The following is a 6,866-nucleotide window of genomic DNA, read 5'->3' on the forward strand; positions in this document are numbered from 1 at the left end:
CTGCTTGGACAATGCTAATCTCAGGCTCCATCCAGACCCGCTTGAATGAGAAACTGCATTTGACAAAATCCTCAGATGATTTTCCTTTGCATACTGAAGGTAGGGCTGGTCATTACCTGTTAATTCCACGTGCCCCCACAGGGTGCTCTCCAGGTGCTGGGTGAAGAGGAGAAGTGACCATAGCTGCAAAATGATGCCCTGGTGATCCATCTGATCCTCAGGCTCCTTTAGGATGACTTCGTTACAGGAAAATTCTGAGAACATGGCTCATTGGCGCACTGACTTCCTTTTCTCTTCTTTCCTTTTCTGTCCTGAAAATGATTTTTTTTTCTCATCTCTCTCTCTTTCTCAAAACACACACACACACATACACACACACACACTCTCTCTCTCTCTCACACACACACACACACACACATTTCCAGCTTTTGAAAAAAGTTGAAAAATCCAGCAACACAAGCTGATGTTTCTAGCAGGCACCAACCAGCTGGAACTGAGTAGCCCCTGTGTACACTGGACAGAGCCCAAATCCCCTGTTCTACCCGCTGCACACAATTCACTTAGACAGAACCTACCTCGTCATTGAAGGCACTTAAGTTGGTGACCTCTGGGCTACATCATCCCAGTTTTAAACTTTTTCCTCATAGATCTTCATTAATCTGCAGTAATTAGATCCTCTTTGGATTTGCTCACTCAAAATGATTTGTTTTTTAAATTAAACTTCTCTGTAGTCCCCCCAGCTACTCAGGAGGCTGAGGCAGGAGGATTGCTCTAGCCTAGGAATTCAAGGCTGTAGTGCACTATGATCATGCCTGTGAATAGCCACTGCACTCTAACCTGGGCAACATAGAAAGGCCTTTTCTGTAACAAAACAAAACAAAACAGAACAACAAAAAAAAACAGGTGCACTTGGTCTTGCAAGTCATCTGCTTGGCCTTCTTCCAAGTGTACTTTCCTTCCTTCCATTACTGCTCTAAAGATTTTAATAAACTTTCATTCCTGCTCTGAAACTTGCCTCGGTCTCACCTTCTGCCTTATGCCCCTTAGTTGAATTCCTTCTTCTGAGGAGGCAAGAATTGAGGTTGCTGCAGATCCATATGGATAACTACCACCAGTAACATATTTGATGCCACATGACTCTGGCACACTTTAGCACTGTTATCTAGTAAATTTCCTTCTTGCCTAAGCCACTTTGAGTCTTGCCTTCAGTTGCTTGCAGCCAGAAACATCCTTCTTTACACCTTGCCTTCTTCACCTGGAGGCATCTGACCCCCATGCACGGATTTTCTTCTTTTTTTCTCTCTCTCTCTTCTGCCTACTAACCAACTCCCAGAACAATTCCTCTTGGCCATAAGTGACACTGTTCCTCCTGGCTGATTTCTCAGCACACCCTGACAAGTGGCTCATGGGGGTGGGAAGGACTTTAGGGTCCATACTGAGTAGATCTGAGGCACTAATGGCCCTCTTGGACAGGGTTAAAGCCTAAACTGTGCAATGTCTGGGGCTTCCTCTGCTTTTTCAACTAAAATCCGCTGCTTCACAAAAACCTGCACCACCCATTCTCTTTTCTCTGTATGTGTTCGAAATTTATTTAAAAACACACACATATGGCCGGATACGGTGGCTTACACCTGTAATCCCAGGACTTTGGGAGTCCAAGGTGGGTGGATCACCTGAGGTCAGGAGTTCGAGACCAGCCTGGCCAATATGTTGAAACCCCGTCTCTACTAAAAATACAAAAATTAGCCGGGCATGGTGGTGGGCGCCTGTAGTCCCAGCTACTTGGGAAGCTGAGACAGGAGAATCACTTGAACCCAGGAAGTGGAGGTTGCAGCGAGCCAAGATCATGCCACTGCACTCTAGCCTCGGAGACAGAGCAAGACTCCGTCTCAAACAAACAAAAAAACCACACATAACACACGCAGACGAAAACAAACAAACAAACAAACAAACACCTTCTGATCCTTGAGTCAGCAAGAATTTAGCTAAAGTGTGTTATTCCAACTACAACAAAAATATATCCCCCTGGGCCTCCTGTCATTTGTAATTGGCTTCCATTTATTTATTTATTTATTACATTGCGAGCTCCCACTCTGCTTCTAAGGTCTTTTTTTGCAGTGATCTTACAATCATTTCTCAACTCCTTTTAGTGGAGTTTTGATCTTCTTTCATATACTCCCTTGCAGTGTCTCCTCAAATGTTCATCCTGTTGTTCCATTTAGTCTATCAGAGACTTTAGTTTGTTGATCCGAGAGGATAAATTAATGTACGTTCCAGTTTAGTGTGCTCCAGAGTAAAGTTCCTCAGGCTATGAGATGGACTAGCAATTAGCAGAGACAGAATACTTGAGAGGACGTACAAATGTCTTTTCAAAGAAGGCATTTGGGGTCGAATTGGGTCAGGTGCAGACACAAAGAGTGACAAGATCTGAGTTTTCTCCTGTGAATAATAATTGTCTCGTTGTGATGGGCTTAGCCTTCCTTTCTATAATAAGGATGTTTCTGGCTGCAAGTAATTAAAGGTCAGACTCAAAATGGCTTAGGCAATGATGGAAATTTATTAGCTCACAAAGCTAAAAAGTGCAAGAGGCAGTCAGGTTTCAGGTAGAATCAGATCAGGGCTCCAGCTTGACTTCTATTTTGAGTCTCTCAACTCTGCTCCTGTCTGTGTCTGCTTCATTTATATCCTTGCTTTTTTCACATTAAATAACAGCTGAGGTAACTCCACATACAACGATTTCCAGAGGAAGAGAGAACACGTGTCCTGACAACTCTTTGGCAAGAGCAAGAAAATTTCCCAGAAATCTTCCCCAAATTATTCTTGTATCCCTCTGGTGAGTACTGGGTCATTTACCCATCCTCCAGCTATTCATGGTGGCCAAGGTGATAAGAATAAGTTCACCAAGGCTCACTGTTTATTAGCTCACACATACCTCAAGGTTAAAAGTTGTGGAGTAGGGAACACTATTACCGTTAAGGAGGGGTACAAAGTTGGACAGAGACATCTATGTTAGAACCTATGCAGTCAGGAAGAAACTTCATTTCTTTTGATAATCCTCTCAGTTGCTATTTCACATACAGAAAAAAATTAAAAAACACTTTTAGGGTTGCCCTTCTCTTTCCTTCACAAGGATGATTTTTTTTTTTTTTGAGAAGGAGTTTTGTTCTTGTTGCTCAGGCTGGAGTGTGATGGTGCAATCTTGGCTCACCTCAACCTCTGCCTCCTGGGTTCAAGCGATTCTCCTGCCTCAACCTCCCAAGTAGCCGGGGTTACAGGCATGCACTACCATGCCCGACTAACTTTGTATTTTTAGTAGACACAGGGTTTCACCATGTTGGTCAGGCTGGTCTCGAACTCCTGACCTCAAGTGATCCAGCTGCCTCAGGCTCCCAAAGTGCTGGGATGACAGGTGTGAGCCACCACACCTGGCCAAAGATGAAATTTTAATAGTAAAAGGAGAAGAAAAGCAGCACTGGTAACGACAGCATCCCCACTTTCTTGTCTTTATCGGCTTGGGCTGTCATTACAAAACACCATAGACTAGTTGGCTTAAGCAACATGAATTTATTTTCTTCCAGTTCTGGAGGCTGGGAAGTTCTAGATCAAGGTGCAGGCAGTTTCCACAGGAGGCCTACATGCTGCCACTGTGCTGCCACCATGTCTCTAGTGATCCCTGAAAAGTTCCAGCATATTTTGCGAGTACTCAACACCAACATCGATGAGTGGTGTAAAATAGCCTTTGCCATCACTGCCATTAAGGGTGTAGGTCAAAGATATGCTCATGTGGTGTTGAGGAAAGCAGACATCAACCTCACCAGGAGGGTGGGAGAACTCACTGAGGATGAGGTAGAATGTGTGATGACCATGACACAGAATCCACACCAGTACAAGATCCCAGACTGGTTCTTGAACAGACAGAAGGATGTAAAGGATGGAAAATATAGCCAGGTCCTAGCCAATGGTCTGGACAACAAGCTCCGTGAAGACCTGGAGTGACCAAAGAAGATCTGGGCAAAAGAGGGCTCTGCCACTCCTGGGGCCTTCATGTCCGAGGCCAGCACACCAAGACGACTGATCACTGTGGCCATACTGTGGGTGTGTCCAAGAAGAAATCAGTCTGTAGGACTTGTCTGTTAGTAGTTTATATACCTTAAAACAAACAAACAAACAAAACAAAACAAAACGGTGAAGGCTGACTCAGTTCCCCAGTGAGGGCCCTCTTCCTGCCTTGCAGACTGCTACTTTCTTGCTGTGTCCTCACATGACAGAGAGGTCAGATTTCCTTTTCTCTCTTCCTCCTTTTTTTTTTTTGAGATTGAGTCTCACTCTATCACCCAAGCTAGAGTGCAGTGGCACGATCTCAGCTCACTGCAACCTCTGCCTCCTGAGTTCAAGCAATTCTCCTGCCCCAGCCTCCTGAGTAGCAGGGATTACAGGTGTGTGCCACCACGCTTGGCTAATATTTTTATATTTTTAGTAGAGACGGAGTTTCTCCATGTTGGCCAAGCCGGTCTCGAACTCCTGACCTCAGGTTATCCACCTACCTAAAGTGCTGGGATTACAGGCGTGAGCCACTGTGCCCGACCTCTCTTCCTCTTTTTAACAAAGCCATATTCCTATCAGATTAGGGCCTTACCCTATGAACTCATTTAACTGTAATTATCTCCTGAAGATTCTCTCTCCAGATACAATCACATTGTGGGTTAGGGTTTCAATATATAAATTTGCAGGGGACACAATTCAGTCCATATCAGTAACCCAAGTGTTAATCACTGTGAGAGCTGAAGGGTGGGGTGGGATGAAGTACAAAAGAAGTAATGAATCTGTTTCCTGTTTTCAGGAGCTTATGGTCTTGTTGGGGAGGTAAGACAAATAAATTATAAATAAGAACACATGCTGTGAGGTAGAGTGAATGCTAAGGGCATTCCAGAGTGACAGGGATCAATAAAGGTTGGAAGGGGCCAGGAAACTTTTATTTATGTATTGAAATGGGGTCTTGTTATGTTACCCAGGCTGTTTTTGTTTGTTTTGTTTTGCTTTTTAACACAGTGTCTCACTCTATCACCAGACTGGAGTGCAGTGGCATGATCTTGGCTCACTGAAACCTCTGCCTCCCAGATTCAAGTAATTCTCCTGCCTCAGCCACCTGAGTAGCTGCGATTACAGGTGCATGCCACCATGCCCAGCTAATATTTGTATTTTTAGTAGAGGCGGGATTTCACCATGTTGGCCAGTCTGGTCTCGAACTCCTGATCTCGAGTGATCCGCCGGCCTCAGCCTCCCAAAGTACTGGGATTGTGGGCATGAGCCACTGAGCCCGGCCCCAGGCTGGTTTTGAACCGGGTTCAGGTGATCCTCCTGCTTCTACCTCCCAAAGTGCTGAGATTATAGGGATGAGTCACCAGTGGCCGAATGATCAAAAAAACTTCATGGAGGAGTTGACACTTAATCTGGGTTTTTAGAATGGTTGGAAGGGAGTGAGGAGTGTGTGACAGGACAGAAACCTAGACCAAGAGAGTAGCAATGGCGAGCCAAATACCACCTTGTTCTTAGAGAAAATGGACTTTCTAATTGAGGCAGTGGAGTGAATGGGTGAAGAGAGTGGTTCCTTTAACAGAAATCAGAAATTCCAGGAGGGAAGGTGTAGGGATGTGGTCAGATATATGAGGAAGGATGAGGAGTTCATTTTAGAAATACTTGTTTTGAGAAACTGGAGAATTTACCAAGTAAAATATCTGTAATGTTATTAATAATAAAGGCAAAGAGATGAGTGAAAGTAGGACTGATGATAATAGATATTTAAATATCAAAGGGTTGATAATTTAGGCTGAGAGAATGAATTGATCTTTTTGAGAAAATACGAAGGGTGATGTATGTAAGAAAAGACCTTAGAAGACATCACCATCACCAAGAAGGATCCAGCAATAGTTAATGGCATAATAACATGAAACTATTGGAAATGTAATGGATCCAGTTCTAATTTTCTCAGTTTATACATAGCATTTAGTGTTAAGTAAAATAAATGTTTGTTGATTGACTTGATAATTGAACGAATGTTAGAAGTTTAAAATTCAAAAAGCCTAATGTGCATTAGGGATTTAAAGAAAAAAATATATATGTATATGTTATATATAAGTGTGTGTGTGCATGTATTTTAAATTTAGAGACGGGATTTTGCCATGTTGCCCAGGCTGTGAACTGCTGGGTTCCTTTTTCATTTGTTTGATTTTTGGTTTTTTTTTTTTTTTTTTCAGGGATGTTTTGAAGTCAAACCAGTTTTTCCACTTCCATTTAATTAAGTGTTTTGAGCATTATTTATTATTCATACACTGAAGAAATGAAAAGCTGAAGAGGTTCTCCCATCACGTGAAAGGATTAATTAGTTCAGTTTTCCGAGGCGTCATCTGACTGTCAGACAGTTCAGGTACATTCACTGAGGCATTTCCAGTGGGCAAGGAGCCTGGGAGAGCACTGCGCTGTGACCTAGTTTTCCCTTTGGAATCAGGTCCTCTCTCCTGCGTTTACCTTGGCCTCTCCCACCCCTTGGCAGGTCCACTCCCATTGACCTTTCTCTCTGTACCAGCAGCTGCTGCTGACAGTCCAGCCTTACTTACCTCTGTGAAAACAGTGTATAGCGGTCTGCCTTTAAATTTCCTATTCCCATCTGGACCTCCTTTAGGAGCTCCGCGCTGCTCACAGTTGAACCTGAAATTCTAGGTCTTCTAATCTCTTCTCTCCAGCTGGCAGTATTTACCACACTGATGTCTAGTTCTCGTGGAGTCTTGTTGTGGGATGCATGAGTTTTATGCTAATGGAGGTGTTTCTGAAGACAAAGCCTTGGGTCAGATAAAAGGTTAATTGATATG

At 43.5% G+C, this 6,866-nt stretch overlaps 1 pseudogene; it reads left to right on the top strand.

Moving 5' to 3' along the window:
- The first annotated feature begins 3,651 nt into the window (after positions 1 to 3,651).
- LOC105513452 lies at positions 3,652 to 4,154 on the top strand (annotated as a pseudogene).
- Positions 4,155 to 6,866: the final 2,712 nt, after the last annotated feature.

Source organism: Colobus angolensis, unplaced genomic scaffold (genome assembly GCF_000951035.1).
Source record: "Colobus angolensis palliatus isolate OR3802 unplaced genomic scaffold, Cang.pa_1.0 Scaffold23, whole genome shotgun sequence".
NCBI lineage: Eukaryota > Metazoa > Chordata > Mammalia > Primates > Cercopithecidae > Colobus > Colobus angolensis.